The 22,021-nt window shown below is 46.0% G+C and overlaps 1 long non-coding RNA gene across 1 annotated transcript; it reads left to right on the top strand.

The window, feature by feature from the left end:
• Positions 1-17,739: 17,739 nt before the first annotated feature.
• Positions 17,740-21,676, top strand: LOC114815154. Its single transcript, XR_003762931.1, has 2 exons — positions 17,740-18,042; positions 21,473-21,676. It is a non-coding gene; the product is annotated as an uncharacterized LOC114815154 (long non-coding RNA).
• Positions 21,677-22,021: the final 345 nt, after the last annotated feature.

The following is a 22,021-nucleotide window of genomic DNA, read 5'->3' as shown; positions in this document are numbered from 1 at the left end:
TGCAGAGCACTGTACTAAGCGCTTGGAATGTACAATTCGGCAACAGATAGAGACAGTCCCTGCACTTGTCTGCTGGGTGACCCCGGGTAAGTCTCTTAGGGAAGCAGCATGGCCTAAGGGATAGAGCACGGGCCAGGGAGTCAGAAGGTCATGGGTTCTGATCCCGGCTCCGCCACGTGCCCGCTGTGTGACCTGGGGCAAGTCACTTCACTTCTCTGGACCTGTTTTCCCTCATCCGTAAAATGGGACTGAAGACCGCGAGCCCCACGTGGGACAACCTGACCACCTTGTATCTACCTCAGAGCTCAGAACAGTGCTTGGCACATAGGGAGCACTTAACGGATACTATCATTTTTATTCTCTGCGAAGTGGGCTGGCTGGGTTGTAATAGGAGAGTAGTGAGGTGAGATAGAAAGGGTCAAGAATGCTTTAAAGAAGTAGATACAAGATAATCAGGTTGGATACCATCTCTGTCCCAAATAGGGGTCACAGTCTAAGGGAGGGGAAGAACGAGCCCTGAATCTTTATTTTACTGATGAGGCCTGAGGTACAGAGAAGGGACTCGCCCAAGGTCACCCAGCAAGGGCCAGGATGACATTACTCTGACTCCCAGGCCCATGCTCTAACCACTAGTCAGGGCTGGATTCCAGAAGGTATTAAAGACCCAAACCTACTGAAGATAAATATAAATGAATTAACAAGTAGAAAGAAGTCAGTAAGAAAGAAAAACACAAGAACTTGTCCCAGGGCCAAGGGGGAGAGCTCCGAGGGATCAATCTTGACCGCTGCTTCTTGGGAAGAGATTTTTTTTTTTTTCCTCCTTGAAACATTTCCTTCCAAATGGAGGCATGTAGCTCATCGGGGAGCATCAGTGGAGGAGGAGGGAGAAGATCTGGCAACTTAGAGGTAGGTTAGGGGTGAAAGGTTATTTAAAATAAATATCTGAGTCTTGTCTGAGATGCAAAGCTACAACAGCGGCGAATGGGCCAAATGTAGACTTCCGCCTTTAGCACTGCCTTTTTACACCCCACAAGGGAATGATAAAATGTTCCCGACAGTGGCTCTGGCCCTACAGACTGAACCATCTGCCTGGATTCAGCCCAGAGAAGCATGGCAAACACATACAACCCCGGCAAACTGCTGTTTCTCTGTTTATCTGTATGTTTATACATTTGTTTTGTATTTAGTCTATTGGCCTTCCTCTATACACTGCAGGCACCTCAAAATCAAAAGGCCTTGCCTTGGTTTTCTTTCAAAATACCCCTAGAACAGTGTATATGAAACAGGTATATGATAAATGCTTTTGGTGATGACAGCTTCTTCAGTAAGCTGGTGTAGATTTGACCCATGCCCAAATCGTGACAGGGCAGCAGCACGACTTAGTGGAGAGGACAGGGCCTGGGATTCAGAGAACCTGGCTTCTAATCCCATCTCCACCACTCTTCTGCTGTGAGACCTTAGCCAAGTCACTTCACTCTTCTACTCTTCAATTACCTCATTTGAAAAATGGGGAGTAAGACTGTGAGCCCCACGGCGGACATGGAATCTGTCCGACCTGATTAGCTTATATCTACCTGAGGGCTAGTACGGTGCCTGGCACGTAACACTTAAATACCTTAAAAAAAAGCAGCTAAACAAGGTAAATACTTCCTCTCTCTCCCTCAGTACTGCACAGAGCACTCCCTCCTCTCCCCATCCATCATCTTTCAGGTGACTTCAGCTAAGTCTGAGTGATAGATTCTGTTGCTGGTGCAAGATATTGGTTTATCGTAATAATAACAATAATAATAATAATTATGGTATTTCTTAAGCGCTTACTACGTGCCAAGCACTGTTTTAAGCGCTGGGGTAGACGCAAGGTAATCAGGTGGTCCCACATGGGGCTCACAGTCTTCATCCCCATTTTACAGATGAGGTAACTGAGGCATAGAGAAGTGGTTTGCCCAAGGTCCCACAGCGGACAAGTGGCAGAGCCGGGATTAGAACCCACATCCTCTCACTCTTGAGCCCGTGCTCTTTCCACTAAGCCACGCTGCTTCTCTAATTCACAGTAATTCATGTAATGTCATTGTTCATTGTACTAATGAACAAAAGTTCAAATATTCCATTATCAATTAATGCTACTTGCTTTTATGTGTCATGGACTGAGCTAAGCGCTGGGCTACCCCATACAAGATCATCAGACTGAACACGGTTCCCTTCCCACTAGGGACTCAAAGCAAGACGAAATCTCCAGGTCAGGTAGAACTCTTGTAGGTAACATGCTGGTTATGCACATTGTCTCATTAGATATTTTACACCAGGGGATCTTTCTCTGAGGAAAGGACGATTCTCCTGCATTCACCCAAACAGCATACCGTAGCGGCTCTCCTCACTGACACTGCCGAATCGATCACTCAGTGTGGTTCATATCGAGCGCTTAGTGCGTGCAGAGCACTGTACTAAGTGCTTGGGAAAGTACCACACACTTGGTAGACACATTCCCTGCCCACGAAGAGCTTACAGACTTGATGGGGGGACAGATATCAATATAAATAGCAAGAAATATAATATGTGCCACATCTGGGCTAAAGGTCACCAGGGTTAAATGAGTAAATCCGCTTGCTTTGATCCCATCTCCTGCAACAGGCTTTTCCCAATAATTCCTTCTTTTCCCTGACTTCCTCTGCATCGTCTATATACTTGGATTGGTACCGTCTGGGAATTTACCCCACCTTCGGCCCCACGGCACTTTTGGACAGATCTGTAATTTATTTATTCATTCATTCCTTCATTCAATCGTATTTACTGAGCGTTTACTGTGTGCAGAGCACTGAACTAAGAGTTTGGGACAGTACAATACGACGGAGTAAATGGACATAGAGAAACAGAATGGCTTAGTGGAAAGAGTACGGGCCTAAGAGTCAGAAGGTCATGGGTTCAAATCCCAACTCCGCCGCTTCTCTGCTGTGTCACCTTGGGCAAGTCACCTCACTTCTCTGCGCCTCATTAATCAATCAATCAATCAATCAATCAATTAATCTTATTCATCCATTCATTCATTCAAGCTGGTGTAGCGGATAGAGCATGGGCTTGGGAGTCAGAAGGTCATGGATTCTAATCCCAGCTCTGCCACTTGCCTGTTATGTGACCTTGGGCAAGTCACTTCATTCATTCAATCACATTAATTGAGTGCTTACCGTGTGCAGAGCACCGTACTAAGTGCTTGGAAAGTACAATTCAGCAATAAAGAGACAATCCCTGCTCACAGTGGGCTTACAGTCACTTCGCTTGTCTGTGCCTCAGTTACCTCATCTGTAAAATGGGGATTAAGACTGCGAGCTCCCCATGGAACCGGGACTGTGTCCAACCCAATTTGCTTGTGTCCAACCCGGTGCGTAGTACAGTGCCTGGAACCCAGTAAGTGCTTAACAAATACCATAATTATAATAATAATTATTATTATTATCCCTGGCTATGAGATGTTTACAATCTGGAGCCGGGAGAGGCAGACATTAAAATAAATTACAGATATGTCCATATGCACTATGGAGCTGAGGGTGGGGTGAATATCAAGTGTTTAAACAGTACAAATCTAAGTACCAGGATGACGCAGAAGGGAGAAGGACCAAGGGAAATGAGGGCTTAGTCCAGGAAGGTCTCTTCAAGGCGAAGTCATTTTAATAGGGCTTTCTTCCAAGAATTTTTATGCTAATCTCAACCTAACTCTGCCCTTCTTAGTCTCCAGATGAACATTCTCTCTGGAAACCATTGTCTCACTCACGATCCTCACTACTAACTTCTTGCAAAGGTAACTGGCCATTAGTTCCGAATCTCTGGGATTTTACAGGCGACGTAGCTCCTTCTCGTTATGAAGAAAGCCGAAAAAAGAAAGATGTAGGAGAAAAAATGAAATCACTGCAGAGATCGCTAACTTCCCTCCTTAAGCACATAAGGTTAGATGCCACATGACAAGTTTATGATTTTGAATAGAGAAGCTTCAACTTGGAAACATTTTTCCGTGAACTTATGAAACATCAATCAGCACAAAATAGGGTTTATAATGGAAAGGTTGAGGACCCGAATACAAGCACAGACGTTGATACTATAATTTAATCTTGAAAATTAAAACTTTTAAAAACTGAAGTCAGATCTTTAAAAACCACTCTAGCATGTTCTCTAAAATACTGAAATAGCTGTGAAACCTACTAGGCTTTAAGCCCCTATAGACTGAAAGCTCAATATAAGCAGGGAACATGACCACTAATTCTGTTGTTTTGTACCTTCCCAAATGCTTGGTGCAGTGCTCTGCACATAGTAAGTGGTCAATAGATACCAATGATTGATTGAAACCATAAAGGCATTTTGAAAGCTCTTCGGGTATTCTGTACCCTTAAGACACTGGGGGTCCTTGATAAACATCAAATATGTTTTTTGAGGATCCTGACCTCCCTGGGGGTCCTTGATAAAAATCAAATATCTTTTTTGAGGATCCTGACCACCCTCCCCCCCACCCCAAGATAGTGCTCACTCAAAAGATTCTGTGGATTGTCCTTAATTCTGGGCTAACAAAAAATGTGTCACTCAATAAAAGCCCAATTTTTTTCTCCTTTCCACCAAAAATCAAAATGTTCACTTGCAGACTGGGGCAAAGGAAATGTCTGAGGTTCAACTAGATTATCCCCAAAAGGCCAAATTACAGTTGTAACTTGTCCCACCAACTTCAAGCTGATATTTTATACTGACATGAGAAAAATCAGAAAAAAATGGACAAAGGCCAAATTTCTTCACGTGCCATGCCTTCTAAATTAAACATCATTTCAAGACCAAATACTAACCTGATACTGGTTTTTCTTGGAAGTTCATTTCTTCATCATCCAACTCTGAGGGGAGCCCCAATAGTTACTTTATCTCAGAAGTGGGTTTTAAGGGGTGCTTCGGTTGAATTGTTCAACCTAACTGCTCTGGGGCACCGCCATCCCTAAATTTCCACCATGTTTTAATAGCAGCCATTTACATTTCTGCTCTTCCGCAGACAACAGGTTCTGGCTGACGAGACTGAGCAATTCTCCCGGGCACGGTAGATTTTCCTGCTTCTAAATACGGCGGTCGTGTTTGTAAGCATAAAAACACCTCTGCCTGCTACTGGAAGTACAGTAACTAGGTACTGAAAACAGTGTGGGTACCTTTGAACATCTTTCCCCATATTCTATGGTTGAGGGAACCATATTTCACGCTGAATAGTAACTTCTATTCCAATTCTTAGGGGCCGATTTAGTTAAGCAGCTTTACATTAGCTCTGTTGTATTTAAAAGACGGAAACATTCGTGACGCACTAAACTGGACCAAGAGAAATGGAAGTTTGTGCTTCTTTTCAAAGTGGCATTTCTGGGGTACAAATCAAGACTAGTGATACAGAGGGAGCTCAGTAAATTTCCTCCGTTGCTTGCCATTTAATTTTCCCCTTCGATAACAAAAAAAAGCAAGGAGAAGGCATCAGTGTCTAGGTAAACATCCGCGCGTCAATCTTTTCCCTATAATTATACGGCATGACATGCTGGTGGAATTTTTCCAGCACTTGTGACCTGATGGAAGAAAAGCTTGTTATTTTTAGATACAATATCAAGTCCACTTATAATTAAGAACTAGCTGCAAGGCCCTGTCAAATTGTGGGGATCAGAGGAGAATGATAGCCCCGGGAGGAGGGGAGGAAGGAAGCCTTACTCGGGGGTGCTGAGGAACTGCAACAGATGTGGAGGGAGCCACGGAGCAGCGGACTGAGAAGGTAAGAACACGGGCCTGGGAGGTAGAGGACTTGAGTTCTAATTCTGGCTCTGCCATTTTTCTGCTGTGCGACCTTGGGCAAGTCACTTAATATCAATGGGCCTCAATTACCTCATATGTAAAATGGTGATTAAGAGCGTGAGCCCTAGGCTCATTGTGGGCAGGGAATGTGTTTGTTGCTGTAGCGTACTCTCCTAAGCCCTAAGTACAGTGCTTTACACATAGTAAGTGCTCAATAAGTACAACTGAATGAATGTGGGACATGGACTGTGTCCAATCTGATTATCCTGTATCTACCGCAGTGACTTGAACATTGCACGCACTTAACAAATATCATTAAAAAAAAAAAAAGAAGGGGCAGGCAAGAGCCGGACTGGGGTGACTCACGGAAGCAGGTGCCAGGGAGTGAAGGAGAGATAACTTGTAACTTGTCCCACCAACTACAAGCTGATATTTTATACTGACATGAGAAAGATCAGAAAAAAAATGGACAAAGGCCAAATGTCTTCACATGCCATGCCTTGTAAATGGAACATCATTTCAAGACCAAGTACTAACCTGATACTGGTTTTGCTTGAAAGTTCATTTCTTCATCATCCAACTCTGAGGGGAGCCCCAATAGTCACTTCATCTCAGAAGAGGGTTTTAAGGGGTGGCTTCGGTTGAATTGTTCAACTAAACTACTCTGGGGCAACCCAATCCCTAAATTTCCACCATGTTTTAATAGCAGCCACCCCCACGTCAGAGATAGAAAGTGAAGAAGGCTTCTCTCTCCTTTGGCTCCCCAAGATGATCCCTCCTGCCCCCTCCTCCCAGCCCTACCCCAGCATCACCCATCCCTGAAACCCCCTCTTCTTCTCACCCTTCTGGTCCACTTCTTTCCCTAGTCCGTATCCTGCATTTAGTTGATTTTCAATTAATAGTATTTATTGAGCGCTTACTATGTACAGAGCACTGTACTAGGCGCTCGGAATGTACAAATCGGCAACAGATAGAGACAGTCCCTGCCCGCTGACGGGCTTACGGTCTAATCGGGGGAGACAGACAAAAACGGTAGCAGTAAATAGAATCAAGGGGATGAACATCTCATTAAAACAATAGCAATAAATAGAATCAAGTTGATTTGTGAGAAACTCATGAGCTAACTAGCAACCAAGCCCTAGGCTACATTCGTATGCTGGTATTTAAGTGGTTACTATGTGCCAGACACTGGTCTAAGCACTGGGGTAGATATGAGGTGATCGTGTTGGACACAGTCCACGTCCCACATGGAGCTCAGTCTTAGTCCTCGTTTTACAGATGAGGGAACTGAGGCCCAGAGAGGTGAAGTGACTTGCCAAGTTCACACAGCAGACAAGTGGCAGAGTTAGGACTAGAAGCCAGGTCCTTCTGACTCCCAGGTCAGGCTCTATCCACTAGGCTACGCTGCTTCTCCCTTTGATAAGAAAGTTTGGATGAAGTCACATCTGAGGATAAAAAATGCCAACAACCTTTGTCTACCACTTACCGATGGGCCACAATGTGCTGATCGCGATTGCAAATTCAAAATAAAAATAAATGGATTAGCAAGGTTTGTTTGTTTTATGGTATTTAAGTGCTTACAGTGTGTCAACGACTGTTCTAAGTGGATCACAAGTTGATCAGGTTGGTTACAGTCATGATCTACATGGACTCACGGTCTGAGGGAGTAGGATTTGATCCTCATTTTGCAGTTGAGCAATCTGAGGCACGGAGAAGTTAAGTGACTTGTCCAGGGTCACACAGCAAGCAGTTGTCAGAGCTGGGATTAGAACCAGGTCCTCTGACTCCCAGTCCTTTGCTCTTTCCATTAGGCCAGGCTGCTTTTGTTGTGACATCTCAGTTCCTGCAGACTTTTAAAAATGAGAGACACCTCTGAGTGAGTATGTTAGGCGAGAGTATTGTCAGGAGGCTGGGGAATGGACTAAATAATAATGTTGGTATTCGTTAAGCGCCTACTATGTGCCAAGCACTGTTCTAAGCTCTGGGGTAGATACGAGGTAATCAGGTTGTCCCATGTGGGGTTCACAGTCTTAATCCCCATTTTACAGATCAGGTAGACGAGGTAACTGAGGCACAGAGAAGTTAAGTGACTTGCCCGAGGTCACACAGCTGACAAGCGGTGGAGCCAGGATTAGAACCCATGACTTTTGACTACCAAGCCTGGGTTCTTTCCACTGAGACACACTGCTTCTCATGATGACACCAAGGGAGTCCTTCCGGGACTATGATTCAGTTAATGTGTCCAATCAGATGGGAAACCCCAATGGATCCATCCCTCCTAGCAGGAAAGAATTTATCGATCGATCGATCAATCAATTAATCGTATTTATTGAGGGCTTACTGTATGCCGAGCACCGAAAGAAGTGGTTGGGAAAGTACAGTTTAACAGAGTTGGTAAGCATGTTCCCTGCCCATGGTGGGCTTACAATCTATAGGGGGAGACACATATATAAATTACAGATATATATATAAGTACTGTGGGGCTGAGGGAGGGGTGAATAAAGGGATTAATTCCAAGTGCAAGGGTGACTTAGAAGGGAGTGGGAGAAGAAGAAATGGGGTTTAGTCAGGGAAGGGCTGTTGGAGCAGATATGCCTTCAGTAAGAGAAGCAGCGTGGGTCAGTGGAAAGAGCACGGGCTTGGGAGTCAGAGGTCATGGGTTCGAATGCCGGCTCCACCACCTGTCAGCTGTGTGACTGTGGGCAAGCCACTTAACTTCTCCGTGCCTCATTTCCCTCATCTGAAAATGGGGATTAAGACTGTGAGCTTCACGTGGGACAACCTGATTACCCTGTATCTACCCCAGCGCTTAGAACAGTGCTCTGCACGTAGTAAGTACTTAACAAATACCATCCAAAAAAAATAAATAAATAAGATTTTGAAGGAAGGGAGGGTGATTGTCGGATATGTCCCAGTGAATCCTGCTGGCACGCGCTAAAGCGCATAGCTGTCCCTCGGGGTTCGAAGATGACATTTGGAGTGTAATTCTATCTGGTGGGTTAAGACTGATGCTTAGTACAGTGCCTTGCACATAGTAAGCACTTAACGAGTACCATAATTATTATGATTATTATTATTATTTCCATATTGGGTCCTTTGCTAGACATCATCATCTACTCCCAAACAACCAAGGACATTGGGGAAGCAGCGTGGCGCAGTGGAAAGAGCACGGGCTTTGGAGTCAGGGCTCATGAGTTCGAATCCCAGCTCTGCCACTTGTCGGCTGTGTGACTGTGGGCGAGTCACTTAACTTCTCTGTGCCTCAGTTCCCTCATCTGTAAAATGGGGATTAAGACTGTGAGCCCCACGTGGGACAACCTGATTCCCCTGTGTCTACCCCAGCTCTTAGAACAGTGCTCTGCACATAGTAAGCGCTTAACAAATACCAACATTATTATTATTATTATTATTATTAAAAGAAGGGTGAATATTCCTCTGCAGAGGAAGCATTCGGCCTCCATATCTAATAAAGACAGAAATCATCCCCAAACTATCTTTCCATTCCGTAGAAGGACCCCGACTAGAAACATTTACTCTTTCAACTCCAAATGAGACCGAGCTAAACTCTAGCCTGTAATTAGTGATTGTTTGGCGCTGTGCTACAACACTAAGCCCATTACTGTGTTGATAAGCAATATATGGTTTCGGGTTATCCTTGCCCCCGAAACAGGAATAATGAGTTCCCTCCGGCACCAAGCGGGTTTACAGTTCTACCTCATTACTCTGCTGTGCTTAGGTATCTCCTCACATCAGGTATCTTTAATCTATATTATGAAGCTAATGAAGCACTAATAATAAAGTGCTCCTTTCCAATTGGCTACTGTAACGGTCTGCAGAGTTGTGAGGAAAAACCAGGAGAATGCACTGGATTCCCCTGCAACAAGTTTTAATGCTTTACTTTGTAACTTTTTAACCTCTCTTCACTACAGTTAAGTGAAACAACTGGTAATAGCAGTCTCACACCCCCTTCACCACCGCCATCCTGGGCCCCCGGCCCTGGCGTACTCTGTGTGCCACCTTGGCAACCTCCCTAGAAACTGGCACTGACTTCCCTCTACACCAAGTAGACCCCAACCCCTTCTTCCCTCTACACCAAGTAGACCCCAACCCCTTCTGCTTTCCTGAGACGAAAAACAGCAACCGCACCACGAGGCCTCATATAACCTCGGGCAAGCTAGTGGTGGTGGAAAACATTGCTGTGACCAGAGTTATACCGTGGACTCTGAATCAGGAGGAGCCTGAATTCTGCTGCTCTAACCCCAGGTCCCTACAGACTTTTGTGTTTTGTATATTCATCCTTGTCTCTGATGCTGTCCTATTGTTTCACTGCTCTCCATGTGTCTGCCTCCAATCTTCCCCACCCCCAACTATATTCATAGATTGTGAGCCCCTCGAGGAATAGGACCCATGTCTAATTCTTTTCATGGTATTTGTTACGCACTTCCTATGTGTCAAATACTGTTCTAGGCACTGGGATCGATACGAGTTAGATAGGACACAGTCCCCATCCCACATGGAGCTCACAGTCTAAAAAGGAGGGCCAACCGGAGAACTGAGGTACACAGGAGTTGTGACTTGCTCAAGTTCACAGAACCAGCATTTGGCAAAACCAGGATTAGAACCCATGTCTTGTGATTCCCAGGCTTGAGCTTCTTCCACTAGGCTATGCTGCTTCTCTCCTGTGTACTCTTTCTCAGGGGCTAACACAGTGTTCTGCACTAAGCATTTAATAAATGCTATTACTACAACCCATTTATAGTATTATTTGGATTCTTTAAACTGGTGCTTTTTCATGGTTTCCCACAGGTCTTTGTGGTAGAGTTCTTTCTAAATAGATTAATTGGCAAAGCAGTTAATGTTCCTCATCATCAAGATCATCATTACCTGATGGAAACATCTTTTTCTTTATTGTATTTGTAAAAGCTCACTATGTGCCGGGTACTTTACTAAGCGCTGGGGAAGATACAAGTTAATTGGGTTGGACACTGTCCCTAAGCCACATAGGGCTCACAGGCTTAATCTCCATTGTACAAATGAGGTAACTGAGGCACAGAGAAGTGAAGTAACTTGCCCAGGCTGACACAGCAGGCAAATGGTAGAGCTGGGATGAGAACCCAGGTCCTTCTGACTCCCAGGACCATGCTCTATCCACTAAACCATACAACTTCTCTATAAGTGTGCAGTGTCTTCCCACTTATTACAAAATTTCTCACAATCAAACAAAAAAAGAGTAAAGACTTACACATTCATTCATTCAATAGTATTTATTGAGCGCTTACTATGTGCAGAGCACTGTGCTAAGCGCTTGGAATGTACAAATCGGTAACAGATAGAGACAGTCCCTGCCCTTTGACGGGCTTACGGTCTAATCGGGGGAGACGGATAGACATGAACAATAGCAATAAATAGAATCGAGGGGATGAACATCTCATTAAAACAATAGCAAATAAATAGAATCAAGGGGATGAACATCTCATTAACAAAATAAATAGGGTGATGAAAATATATACAGTTGAGCAGATGAGTACAGTGCTGAGGGGAGGGGAAGGGAGGGGGGAGGAGCCGAGGGAAGGGGGGAAAAGAAGGCTTAGCTGAAGAGAGGTGAAGAGGGTGAGCAGAGGGAAAAGGGGGAGCTCAGTCTGGGAAGGCCTCTTGGAGGAGGTGAGCTCTAAGTAAGGTTTTGAAGAGGGGAAGAGAATGAGTTTGGCGGAGGTGAGGAGCGAGGGCGTTCCAGCTCCGCGGGAGGACGTGGCCCAGGGGTCGACGGCGGGATAGGCGAGAACGGGGGACGGTGAGGAGGTGGGCAGCGGAGGAGCGGAGCGTGCGGGGTGGGCGGTGGAAAGAGAGAAGGGAGGAGAGGTAGGAGGGGGCAAGGGGATGGAGAGCCTTGAAGCCTGTGCACCCTCAGGTCACACAGGCACATGTGCTTAAGGGAGTGCAGAAAGGTGAGACAACTCTGGGACAGAATATCCTGACGCCAGGCTCTACAGACGGTTCTCAAGCCAGGCACAGTAGCCCACACATTAGTTGCGTGTCTGGATGATCCTATATGGGTTTCTGCAGGTGTACACGTGTGTATGTGTCATTGTGGGTCCATTTCTTTTTAAATGAGGTATTTGTTAAGCACTTACTATGTGAAAGGACTATTCTAAGCGTGGTGGTAGATACGAGATAATTAGGTCTACTCACAGTCTAAGTAGCGGGAGAAGGGGTATTGAATCCCAATTTGCAGACGAGGGAACAGAGGCACAGAAAATAATAATGTTGGTATTTGTTAAGCGCTTACTATGTGCAGAGCACTGTTCTAAGCGCTGGGGGAGATACAGGGTAATCAGGTTGTTGATTAACGTGAGGCTCACGGTTAATCCCCGTTTTAGAGATGAGGTTACGGAGGCACAGAGAAGTTGAGTGACTTGCCCACAGTCACACAGCTGACAAGTGGCAGAGCCGGGAGTCGAACCCATGACCCCTGACTCCGAAGCCCGGGCTCTTTCCACTGAGCCACGCTGCTTCCAAGTGACTTGCCCGAGGTCACACAGCAGGTATGTGGCAGATCTGGGATTAGAACGCAAGTCATTTGACTTCCAGGCCCGGGCTTTTTCTATTAGACCGTAATGCTTCTTCCCCTTATCTGAGCTGTGCTGAGAGCCAGTTGAGAAATCTCTCTCCCAACATGTTTCGCTTTGTTTTTTAAGGGCACTTGTTAAGCGCTCTCAGCCCCAGCTCCCTGACAACTTAATGTGGAGAATGGTTTTTATCTTTTCCCTCCAATCAACGGTATTTATTGAAAATTTACTCTTTGCACAGCAGTACACTAAGCACTTGTGAGCGCATCGCTGAGTCAGTCGTCGTGATCCCTGCCTTCAAGGACCTTAAAAATATTGCAGGGGAGAGCCGCGCTAAAATCATTTGCATGTTAGGAGGAAACAACATAGTTTAAAATTACGTGTTACCTGGGTGAGGGTGTGGGGAGTGATTACCGGAGGGCCTGGGTGATGCGGAAGACCTTAATGACAGGAGAGAGGGAAATGAGGGTGAGGAGATATGTAATGGTATTTGGTAAACGCGGTGTCGGTCAGTCGATTGTATTTATTGAGCACTTACTGTTTGCAGAGCACTGAACTAAGCGCCTGGGAGAGTACAGTATAGCAATAAAAGAGAAACATTCCCTGCCCACAACAAGCTTACAGGCTAGAGAGGGAGGCAGGCATTAATATGAGTAATTAAGTGCCAGTCACTGCAGTAAGCACAGGGTCGGTTAAAAGATGATCAGGTTGGACACAGTCCGTGCCCCGCGTGGGGCTCACAGTCTTAATCCCCAGTGTGCAGATGAGGGGACTAAGGCACACAAAGTGAAGTGACTCGCCCAAGGTCTCACAGCAGATAGTATCAGAGCCGCGATGAGAACCCAGATCCTCTGCCTTCCAGGCCCGCGCTCTTTCCACTAGGCCAAACCGAGATGAGACATTAGTCATTCAGGGAAGGGATCCTGGAGGATCTTGATTCTATTTATTGCCATCGTTCTCGTCTGTCCGTCTCCCCCGATTAGACCGTAAGCCCGTCAAAGGGCAGGGACGGTCTCTATCTGGTGCCGATTTGTACATTCCAAGCGCTTAGTACAGTGCTCTGCACATCGTAAGCCCTCAATAAATACGAGTGAATGAATGAATGAATGAATGAGGTCTAATTAATTTCAAAAGGGCTTGGAAAATGGGGAGAGCAGTGATCTGCCAAATGTGAATGAGGAGGGAGGACCTGAGAAAGCGGTAGGGGGACTAGAGAGAAGAGCAGCGAGGCCGGTAGAGAAATGCTATAGCTCCACCATTTGTCTGCTGAGTGACCTTGGGCAAGTCACTTAAGCAAGTCACTTAACTTCTCTAGGCCTCAGTTACCTCGTCTGTAAAAAGGGGATCAAGACTGAGAGCCTCATGTGGGACATGGACTGGGTTCATGCTGACTGACTTGCATGTACCCCAGTGCTTATAACAGTGCTTGGCACCTAACAAGCACCCAACAAATACCATAATTATTAGATGAGGATTTTTTTTTTTTTTTTAGTTGAGCAAAAGAAACCCTGAGACTTCAGGACTTCCTCCCAAGGCAGCCCTGGCGGTGGGCGGCAATGAGTTGGGAGGACGGTTCCAGCTCATGGGTCCCTTGCATTCGGTAGCGACAGAAGGAACACGGGCCTAACAAGCGTAACATTTACTTCCTCCTCAAACGGAAACTCCTCACCAATGGTTTTAACGCAGTCATTCACCTTGCCCTCTCCTTCCTCACCTCGCTACTCTCCTACTACAACTCATCCGGCACACTTCGCTCCTCCAACGCTAACCTTCTCACCGTATCTCGATTTCGTCTCTCTCGCCACCAACCTCTCGCCCTCGTCCTGCCTCTGGCCTGGAACGCCAACCCACCCCTCTTGTCCCTCAGACAACTACTCTGCCTACCTTCAAAGCCTTTTTGAGGGCACATCTCCTCCAAGAGGGCTTCCCTGACTGAGCCCTCCTTTCCTCGTCTCCCACTCCCTTCTGCGTCACCCTGACTTGCTCCCCACCTCCCAGCCCCACAGTACTATGTACATATCGTAATTCATTCATTTATATTAACAACTGTGCCCCTTTCCAGACTGTAAGCTCATGGTGGGCAGGGAATCTGTCTGTTTACCGTTACATTGTACTCTCCCAAACGCTTAGTACAGTGCTCCACACACAGGAAGCGTTCAATAAATACGATTGACCGACTGACCGATAACAGGGCCCCGTGGACCCGTGCGACCGTCAATTCGGCACACAGAGCATTCCTTCCTCTCTTACTTGAAATTTCCAAGTCCTTAGTTTAAAAACCTACTGGAGTTTCAAGGAGGCCTAAGAAGTGATTACAGTATTAAGAATTATTCAGGCCAGTGATTTCCTCCTCGGCAATCTCAAAAACAAACGAACGTGGATAGGGCCGAGCCTCGGAGGTATTGGCGAGGGACCAGGACAGGAGGCTCGAGCGTGAAAACATTCCACTGGATTCTAGGAGCATAGGTAAGCATTCAACAATTCATCTCTCTCAAACTGCCAGACAATAATAATAATATTTATGGTATTTTTATGTGCTTACTATGTGCCAGGCACTGTATTAAGCACTGGAACAGGTCGCCCCTGCCTCTGAGTCTCCTAACGGCAAAGAGGTTGGCTGAATCTCTGCTCTCATGCACAGAATGGTGCTTTCTCCCTCCACCTGGTTAGTCATTCATTCGATAGTATTTAGTGAGCGCTTACTATGTGCAGAGCACTGTACTATAGTCCCCAGGACCTGCAAGCGTAGCACCTCTGGGTTTTAACCATTTTTTGCACTTAGGGACAATCAAATAATTGACTATTTATTCAGCCATTTCCTCCTGCTGCCTGATATATCGTTCCCTTCCCTCCCATTATCGGAAGCTCTTTATGTCTTCCGGTCTCCTTCCATTAGACCGTAATTCCTCAGAGGGCAGGGAATGTATCTGGGACTGGAAGGCTGGTGACTTGAGTTCTGGTCCTGGCTCAGCCACATCCCTGGTGTGTGACCTTGGACAAGTCACTTAACCTCGCTGTACCTCAGCTTTCTCATTTATGATAGTGAAATAGCTGTTCTCTTTCCCTCAGACTGTAATAATGTTGGTATTTGTTAAGCGCTTACTATGTGCAGAGCACTGTTCTAAGCGCTGGGGTAGACACAGGGGAATCAGGTTGTCCCACGTGGGGCTCACAGTCTTAATCCCCATTTTACAGATGAGGGAACTGAGGCACAGAGAAGTTAAGTGACTTGCCCACAGTCACACAGCTGACAAGTGGCAGAGCTGGGATTCGAACTCATGAGCCCTGACTCCAAAGCCCGTGCTCTTTCCACTGCGCCACGCTGCTTCTCTAATACTTCTCTGTGATACTTGAGTGGGCACATCTGATTATCTTGTATCTACCCCAGTGCTGGCTCAGTGGAAAGAGCCCGGGCTTGGGAGTCGGAGGTCATGGGTTCGACTCCCGGCTCTGCCACTTGTCAGCTGTGTGACTGTGGGTGAGTCACTTCACTTCTCTGTGCCTCAGTGACCTCATCTGTAAAATGGGGATTAACCGTGAGCCTCACGTGGGACAACCTGATGACCCTGTATCTTCCCTGGCGCTTAGAACAGTGCTCGGCACGTAGTAGGCGCTTAACAAATACCAACATTATCATTACAATATTTGCCAAATAATAACAGTAATAATAACGATTGTGGTGTTTGTTAAGTATACACTAAATGCCAAGCACCTTACTAAGCACTGGGGTAGCTACAATCAGGTCTCCAGTTGGACTCACAGTCTAATTAGGAGGGAGAATAGGTTTTGAATCATCCTCATTTTGCAGATGACATAAGACAGAGAATTGAAGTGACTTGCCCAAGGTCACACAGCAGATAAGTGGCAGATCTAGGATTAGAACCCAGATCCACTGAATCCCGGGTCCGTGCTTTTTCCAGTCAGTCACACTGCTTCTGGTCTGCGCTCAGTGAATAACATCACTGCCATTATGGTATTCTCTGAATTGTACTTTCCAAGTGCTTAGTACAGTGCTCTGCACACAGTAAGCTCTCAATTAGATAGTTGTGGGGAAAGTATGGTCTAGTGGATAGAATAAGGGCCTGGGAGTCGGAAGGACCTGTGTTCTAGTCCCGCTCCACCACTTATCTGCTGCGTGACCTTGGGCAAGTCACTTCGCTTATCTAGGCCTCAGTTACCTCATTTGTAAAATGGGGATTAATAATGTTGGTATTTGTTAAGCGCTTACTACGTGCAGAGCACTGTTCTAAGCCCTGGGGAGACACGGGGTAATTCAATAGTATTTATTGAGCGCTTACTATGTGCAGAGCACTGTACTAAGCGCTTGGGATGAACAAGTCGGCAACAGATAGAGACGGTCCCTGCCTTACAGTCCCTGGGCTTACAGTCTAATCGGGTTGTCCCACGTGGGGCTCACAGTCTTAATCCCCATCTTACAGATGAGGTAACTGAGGCACAGAGAAGTGAAGTGACTTGCCCACAGTCACCCAGCTGACAAGTGGCAGAGCTGGGATTCGAACTCATGACCTCTGACTCCGAAGCCCGTGCTCTTTCCACCGAGCCACGCTGCTTCACTATTAAGACAGTAAGCCCCGTGTGGGTCGTGGACTGCGTCCAACATGATTACCTCATATCCACCCCGGTGCCTAGTACAGTGCCTGGCACAGAGTAAGCACTTAACGAACACCGCAGTTATTATTAGTATTATATCCGTCCCCGTCCCCGTCGCCGGATCCACCGCAGGTACTAAGATCCTCGGTGGGACCCTGGGTACTGCTATGCGCTTGAATTTTCTGGCTCTGCTCCCCAAGATAAGAAGCGAGGGACAGGAAGGTATTTCACGCAACAATAAATTATCCTGTTGGATTGAGTTTTGTTTCGTGTGTGTGTGTGTGTTGGGGGGGTGTATGTGTGGGGCTGTGGTGGGGGTGTGTACATATATATATACTTTAAGTGAAGTTATTTATGAGTTGGATATACTCCGTAATACTTTTAGATAGAAGACATGTCAGCAGGGAAGACTACAGATATATTTAAGATGACACCGTTAGGATTATATTCATCATAATTCAGTGGTTTTCAAATTTGCTGCTTTAGTGCACTCTCTAACACGGATTCTCTCTTCGAGTCATATGTCATCCAAACCCCCATTTCAGGAGCCGGCTGATTCTTCTTCTATTGCTTTAGCTCTCCCGTCTCTCCGCCTTACTAATGGACTGAAACTCGGGAATGTAAGATTTCAAAATGCCTTCGGTTACATCCGTTCCTATCTCCAAAGTGATGGAGTGAGGGTTCAGAATGCCAAGCCCCTAAACAATGCACCGGAGCGCACTGCCCAAATTCCAAATGGGAACACGACTGTAAAACAAAGCTACTGGAACCTTAGCGGTCCAGGCGGCTCCGTCTGAAAGGAAAGCCCCCGGGCTCTTAATATCAGCCGTTGGCACGGATTTTAAAGCCGCAAAGGCCTCCAGGCAAATAGAATCGGAGATCGGCATTGTGGGTGACATGTTTGAATGACGCTATTGTGCGATAACATAACCTGAGCCTGCACGTTCTGCTTTTCTCCTCCACCCCCCGACCGGTTTTGTATCAAAGGGGTGGAACGGAAGAGCTTAGGGAGCTCCCAAAACTGCCATGATTGTTCCAACCCCAATCTCAACTGCTTTTCTAAAGGTCACCGACAAGGCAGGTAGGTGTGGGCGGGTGCTACAGAGAATATAGACAATAGACGGGGTCCAGCCCATCTACCTCCGCATCCAACAGAAACACTCAACACAGGCTTTAAAGCATTAAATCACCTTGCCCCCTCTTACCTCACTTCTCTACCCTCCTACTACAACCCAGGCTGCACACTTTGCACCTCTAATGCTAACCTTCTCACTTTACCTCAATCTCGTCCATCTCGCCACCGACCTCTCACCCACGTCCTGCCTCTGGCCCGGGACGCTCTCAACCTCCTCATATCCGACAAACAATTACCCTACCCGGCTTCAAAGCCTTATTGAAGGCACATCTCCACCAGGAGGCCTTCCCCAAGCCCTCCTTTCCTCTCCTCCAACTCCTTTCTCTCTGTCCTGACTCGCTCCCTTTGTTCATCCTCCGTCCCAACCCCACGGCACTTATGTACATATCTGTAATTTATTTCTTTATATTAATATCTGTCCCCCCCTTCAGACTGTAAGATCATGCTGGTCAGGGAATTTGTCTGTTTACTGTTATATTGTACTCTCCCAAGCGCTGAGCACAGTGCTCTGCACAGAGTAAGTGCTCAATAAACACAACTGAGTGAATGAAATCTCACCTAAATCTCCAGGTCCTGCCAGTGCAGCAGTGTGGATCTCCCTGGTTCTGCCAACTTTTTTTTACTGGAACAATATCATTGGATAGGATAGAATTTAGATTTAATAAAACCCTCTCATTCCCTCCCTCTCTTTCCCCTCACGACTCTTGTTGACACAACTGAGAAATAGCATGACCTAGTGGAAAGAACACGGGCCTGGGAGTCAGAGGAACTGAGTTCTAATCTGGGCTCCGCCACATGTCTGCTGTGTGATTTTGTGCAAGTCGCTTCACTGCTCCGTGCATCAGCTCCCTCATCTGCAAAATGGGAATTAGGACTGTGAGCCCCACATGGAACATGGACTATGTCCAACTTGATTATCCTGTATCTACCCCAGCACTTAGTATAGTTTCTGGCACATAGTCAGCACTTAAATACCATAAAAAAAAGTCTGGGGCCTGTTTCTGACTGTGCTACTCTGCTCATTATCTGATTGAAGCTGTGGCTCAAAAATGTCCGTCTTTCATTCATTAGTTCATATTGATTGAGCGCTTACTATGTGCAGATCACTGCACTAAGTGCTTGGAAAGTACAATTCAGCAATAAAGAGAGAAAAATCCCTGCCCACCCCAGACTTTACTCATTACAGCTCACCAAATGAGTCTGTCATGGACTGTCTCTATCTGTTGCCGACTTGTTCATCCCAAGCGCTTAGTACAGTGCTCTGCACATAGTAAGCGCTCAATAAATACTATTGAATGAATGAATATGTGCTTTGCTATCTGAAATGATGATTGTGTGTTTCCTTATGCTGGCTGGTCCATAATCTTGTCCATCTCAATGGGACAAGAGGGCAAGGGCCACATCTTTTCCTTCTAGTCTCCTCTCTCAGGTGCCCAGGACAGAACTCTGTACACGGTAGGAATTCTGTTCTCCGAGACCTTGTAACCGGTGAGTCTCTCTCGCTATTTGGTGTTGGCTACGGCTCAGAGCCACTGATTCGACTGCTTAAGGACCCAGATGAAACATGTGAGGGAGGTTCAGAGCTTACGGATAGAAAGAAGGTTGAACACAGTCACAAAAATCAGTTTTTCTGGAGTTTTGTGCTGCTCTCTAGTTGCTGGACGTTCACAGGCTATGCTGGTCCTTCTTGATTAAATTTCATTTGTGAGCCCCATGTGAGACAGGAACTGTGTCCAATCTGATTCAATCAATCACTATCCTATCAATGTCCTATCAATCAATATTTATTGAGCACTTACTGAGTGCAGAGAACTGTCCACTGTGCTTGGGAGAGTACAGTACAAAGAGTTGGTAGACACCTTTCCTTCCCACAGAAAGGGATAACTAGAGGGGAGAGACAGGCATTAATATAAATAAATAATTTACGGACACATACGTGCGTGCTGTGGGCCTGAGGGAGGGGTGAATAAAGGGTCCGAATCCAAGTGTAAGGGACACGCAAGGGAGAAGCACGTGGGAGAAGAGGAAATGAGGGCTTAGTCAAGGAAGGCCTCGTGGAGGCGATGTGCTTTCAGTAAGGTTTTGAAGATGGGGAAGAGCGATCACGTATCTGATATGAACAGGGAGGGCAATCCGGGCTAGAGGCAGGATGTGGGCGAGAGGTTGGTAGCACAATAGACGAGCTCGAGATACAGTGAGTAGGTTGGCATAAGAGGAGCGAAGTGCGGGTGCTGGGTTGTAGCAGGAAATCAGAGAGGTAAGGTAGGAGGGGGCGAGGCGAATAAGTGCTTTAAAGCCTAAGGTAAGGAGCTTCTGTTTGATGCAGTGGTTGATGAGCAACCACCGGAGGTTCTTTGAGAGTGGGGAAACTTGGACTAAATGGTTTTGTAGAAAAATGAACCGAGCAGCAGAGTGAAATATGGGCTGGAGTGGGCAAAGCCAGGAAGCAGGGAGGTCAGGAAGGAGGCTGATGAAGTAAGCAAGGCGGGATCAGATACATGTCTGGATTAACATGATAGCAGTTTGGATGGAGAGGAAAGGACAGATTTTAGCAGTGGTGTGAAGCTTGAAGATTGAATATGTGGGTTGAATGAAAGATGAATCGAGGATAATGACGTAGCACAGTGCTTGGCACATAGTAAGCACTTAAAAGCACCATAGCCTAGACCCCGATTAGACTGTAAGCCTGACAAAGGGGCAGGGACTGTCTCTATCTGTTACAAATTTGTCCATTCCAAGCGCTTAGTACAGTGCGCTGCACATAGTAAGCGCTCAATAAATACTATTGAATGAATGGACAGAGCACGGGCCTGGGAGTCAGAGGGACCTGTGTTCTAATCCAATTCCTCCACTCGTCTGCTATGTGGCCTTGGATAAATGACTTGACTTCTCTGTATCTCGGTTACCTCATCTGAAAATGAGGGAAAAATACTGTGAGCCCATGTGGGACATGGACAGTGTCCAACCTGATTAGCTGGCATCTAACCCAGTGCTTAGTACAATGCCTGACATACAGTTAGTGCTTAACAAATACCATACAACCTAAATGAGGAAAAGAAAAACAAACAAAACACAAAAATCAAAATTATTATTAAGGGTGAACTGGGGTTGCTAAAGTAGGAGAATTCCATGAGAACATTCTGCTCTGGAGACGAATAAAAATCTGTAGTTGGGTGTCCAAAATTCATATTTCCCTCATCAGCGCTATGGAAGCTACCAAATAAATCTGGTTTCATTGAAAAGGTCAGCTCCTAAGGCTACTTCTCAAGGGTACTGTTGGCAGTGACATCATTTCATCGTGGAAATGGTGTTCACTCGGATTCTATGATACGTGGGACCTGGAGACTGATATTTGAATATGCTTCTGGTCTTCCAGGAACTCTTCCAACTCAACAGTCTAATACAATATCATCCCAAGTCTTGGAGACAGTTAACCAGCTGTTCGCCGATGACTACATTCAGGAAATGTTCAAGCAAATGGACTTGCAAATGATTATGATCCACTTGAAAACATCATCCAAATGCGATGGACATGGTTATGTACCATACAGCACAGGGAAATCCTAAACACAAATTTGAACTAATTCAAACTGAGATTGAATTCAGAACATCAGAAACGTTGATATCTGTTTAGGGGTTTGGGGGAATTTGGCTACCTTATTCAGGTACTTGCCTAATTGTTCAGAAACTCAAGATTTTATTTTTTTTTTTTTGTGGAGGGGGGAGATTATCTGACGAAGCCTCGGTTCAGATACTTTTGGATAATTGCGTCTGTGCTGCAGCTTCCTGTTATAAATGACCCCTTCAGAGACCACAGAACATTGTAAGCTATTCTGAACATTCGTATTGCTGACGCATCAAGCTCCCATGTGAGGGCTCCCTCTCTGAAAAAGTTTGATTATTTATTCATACAGGTGCTCCATTC

Source organism: Ornithorhynchus anatinus, chromosome 11 (assembly GCF_004115215.2).
Source record: "Ornithorhynchus anatinus isolate Pmale09 chromosome 11, mOrnAna1.pri.v4, whole genome shotgun sequence".
Taxonomy (NCBI): domain Eukaryota; kingdom Metazoa; phylum Chordata; class Mammalia; order Monotremata; family Ornithorhynchidae; genus Ornithorhynchus; species Ornithorhynchus anatinus.
This window is presented reverse-complemented; position numbering and strand designations above follow the sequence as displayed.